A 3441-nucleotide genomic window follows, 5' to 3' on the forward strand; every position below is an offset into this window, starting at 1 on the left:
CCCCCCCACCACCACCACCACCACCACCGTACCTCTAAAATAGAAAACAACAGCTACAACAAAAAAAAAAGAAGAATACACACGGGACAAAAATCATGGCACACACAAAATGGCTTTCTTTAAGGAACAGTCACAAGAACAGGTGATGGGAAGTTCGGTGATCGCCCCAAAAGAATAACTAAAATGAGAGAAAGGCAAAGAAATAAGAGACATACTGGGCACGAACAGAAAATAAATCTAACTACAGGGAAATTCAGATGGAGAAGGGGCGGGAGGAAGAAGAGACGAGTCATAAGAGCATTCAGGAAAGCGCAGCTAAAAGAGGGAGAAATACTTAAATAGAGGCATCACCCTATAAGCCAATCTGAAATGTTGATAACTTTGAAGGAATCAAACGTATTCTCCAAGTAACTATGAAGTTCCTAAAGGCGAATCTAGCTTGGTGTCCAACTAACTGTGAATTTTCTTTACAGGAATCTAACGTATTGTCCAAGTAACTGTGAATTTCTCGTAGGCGAGTTCCACTTGTATCCAAGTAACTGTGGATGTCATGTACGCGAACCTAAGTTATACAAGTAACTGTACTTTTCCTTTAGGCTCCACTCACACTAGGAAAATGTCTACTTATCACAGGGCTGCAAGTATACAAATAGGACATTTGTTTCACTATTGTCTTTATTCACAGCAATGGGCGTCAAACTTTGTAGACTAGATCATTGCAACGATATCCTCGAGTGGGCATACAGATACTTTTACGTTTTTTTGTTTATGGAGTACACCCATGCGAAAGCAATCGCTTGTGGACTTTTTTCTTTGATTGAGGTCGGTTGGAATAAGCCAGTCTTCTGAAAATGTGTTCAATGAAACATAGTATGGTACTTTGTCCCACAGACTCTCAGATATCTATGGTTATGCCCATAAAAAAGAATTACTTCAGTTTGGAAATTCGTAGCCGCACTGGAAGCACGTAATGAATTTCTAATAATTATACGCTAAAGGCACACCGTGCGTTACTCAAACGCCGTTATAACAGAAAAGTGAAAAAAAAGTAGTTGGGTATTACCTTCAGAGGAGACGCTTCCAATATAATGGTCGGAGAAATGAACAATCCGAGTGAAAGAATCTGCGGAAGATAGGCAAATATGGGAGGTAAAATAGGGAAAGGAAATAAGGATCAGATAGCACGTAAATTGAAAACGACATCAGTAAAAGGATGGCCTGAAGGAAAATATCCATTGAGTAGACACAGAGAATACTCCAGCGGAAAGATAAGAAGGGGAAGTCAGATTGAGGAACACTAGAGGAAAGTTTAATCTGTGCCTGTGGGATTGACAATTTTCGAAATCTAAAAGAATGAATGAAAAAAAAGATTATATCTATATTTCTTGCCATGGACATTGCTTTTTTGGGGGGGTGGGGGTGAGGTTGTTGTTTTAGGATTAAAGATATTAGATGAAATAATCAAAACTATATAAATAATCAAAAGATAATTAAAATGTGAGATCGAGAAGATACAGGCAAGCAGACATTACAATTTATGTGATCAAATGCTAGTTATAGTGCTGTATCCAATAAAGCAAATGGCTAACAAGACCTCGGAGTAATTGCCTGAGCCGGACTGTAAATTCAATTTAAGTATACCACTTCGACACCATTAGCTCAGATTTTATCAACTGAATTGCTGTGAGGATGATTCTCGTTCAAATCCCAGATCTGACGTTCGTTGAATGGCCGTTAACTTCGAATGACCCATCTTCAGACTAAACCTAGAGCGTTGAAAGTGGCGAAACATCAATGGTTTACCTTACACGATCATCACAAAACCTGAAGCATGTAGATTAGCAGCTAATAAAGTATTTATACCCCTCTTTTCCCATTTATGGTATTCCTACTGTGTGCATATTCTTCAACTTAGTGAACGAAAGTTGTTAAAGTAAAACCTTCCCCAACGAAACAAAGGTCTATCCAGCTGTCACCACCAATAAAATTGTAGGACTACGGACGCAGTGTCTTAGAGTTAAGATCACATGAATTTTAAATACACTTTCTTCTTACATCTTGGCCCGCAGATTAATCATGGGTTTTACCTGACGGAAAACACCATTCGTTAAAAGTAATAGTTTGACCTCGGCCTCAGAAACTGACGTCATTTCCTTTAGGTCACGGCCACTGACATTCAACAGCTGGTGTAATTTGTTTTGTTTTTGCTTTTACTTTATGGGGAAAGGGAAGGGATGGGGAAGGGATGGGGAAGGGATGGGGAAGGGATGGGGAAGGGATGGGGAAGGGATGGGGAAGGGGATGAAGGGTAGTAAATTGTCACCAAGTGTTAATGCCCACTGCTTGGTGGAGCAAGGTGATTTTTTTTTAGAACAAAAAAATTCCCGACGTGCTTGGCGCTTTCTTACCGTGAACAGAACCTTACCATAAACCTACTCTACGCAAAGTCTTCGACCTACATTCTAATCAACAATTCAGACCTCCCTCGAGTCGAAATTCAGAGGCGCTTGGTTGGAAAATAATGAGCATAATCTTAGGTTACGTTTTCCTTTATTTAAACCAGACTAGGATATCCCCTAACAAGTATTCATTCTTTCGCTTGTCTGCATGTTTTCGGTGCAATATCGTTTAATGGGTTTTGTGATGCAGAAGGAACGCGTTGATTTGAGTGCAAATAAGGCAGGTGAGGATGGGGGCGGGGGAGGGAGAGGGGGAGGGGGTAAGGAGGAAGGGGGTAGTCAGTTGTCTCACTGAAATTGAGTAAATATGTCACGTTAACGGCAAGCTTCTTATACGTTATAATCCTGTAAGTAAGGTGCCATTTTCTTTCAAGAAGCTCTGCTTTCAAGTTCTTCACATACAACCACTTTTGATGCAACATGAACAGTCCTCAAACCCCGTTTAACTATAAGCTTGAATTATTACATCCTAAACCAAGCACTGTCAAGGCTGCCGCTTTTTGCTCTGTATAAAAACTTCACTCTTCTGGTGTGTACCATTGAGAGCTCAAAAGGAAGGATCAACACTAATCTCTCTATTATCGTCAGGTGCGCACGCAACGTTTCCCTCATTGCCCTTCATTTGGTTCCAAACTGAGTAAAGTTATGGTGCCCTTTATGAACGTGAATTTGGTGAGAGTGCAGAGGCTTTGATATGATAATTCACCTACACTATAATATATTATGCATTTAACCCATCTCTGTTGGGTCCACATAACCAAAAGAAGTGATATTGAACGCACGTAGTATGCAACGCCATCTGTCTACTTTACATATCGTGACAACGCTTCACGACTAAATTTACATACCAACGTTACACACAATTTGCATTTACTTACTCTTTACAAGGCCAAATGATTCAAGAAAGACTATAAAACAATTAGTAGTGCCCTAAGTGGAGCGACATAACAGGAGAAAACACTTCACAGAACACACACACTCT

General features: G+C 40.1%; 1 protein-coding gene across 4 annotated transcripts in view; it reads right to left on the minus strand.

Moving 5' to 3' along the window:
- LOC101854468 (FMRFamide receptor) overlaps positions 1-3441 on the minus strand; it is a 131682-nt gene that overhangs the window by 67026 nt on the left and 61215 nt on the right. For 3 of the 4 annotated variants that reach the window (XM_005090965.1, XM_005090964.3, XM_013088689.2), the window contains exon 3: positions 1064-1123. The gene's annotated coding sequence lies outside the window, so the exon portion shown is untranslated. Of the gene's footprint in view, positions 1-1063; positions 1401-3441 lie in introns of those variants that run through there. The other variant, XM_013088692.2, reaches the window with a different exon arrangement.

The sequence above is a fragment of the Aplysia californica genome, unplaced genomic scaffold, assembly GCF_000002075.1.
Source record: "Aplysia californica isolate F4 #8 unplaced genomic scaffold, AplCal3.0 scaffold00024, whole genome shotgun sequence".
Lineage (NCBI taxonomy): Eukaryota > Metazoa > Mollusca > Gastropoda > Aplysiida > Aplysiidae > Aplysia > Aplysia californica.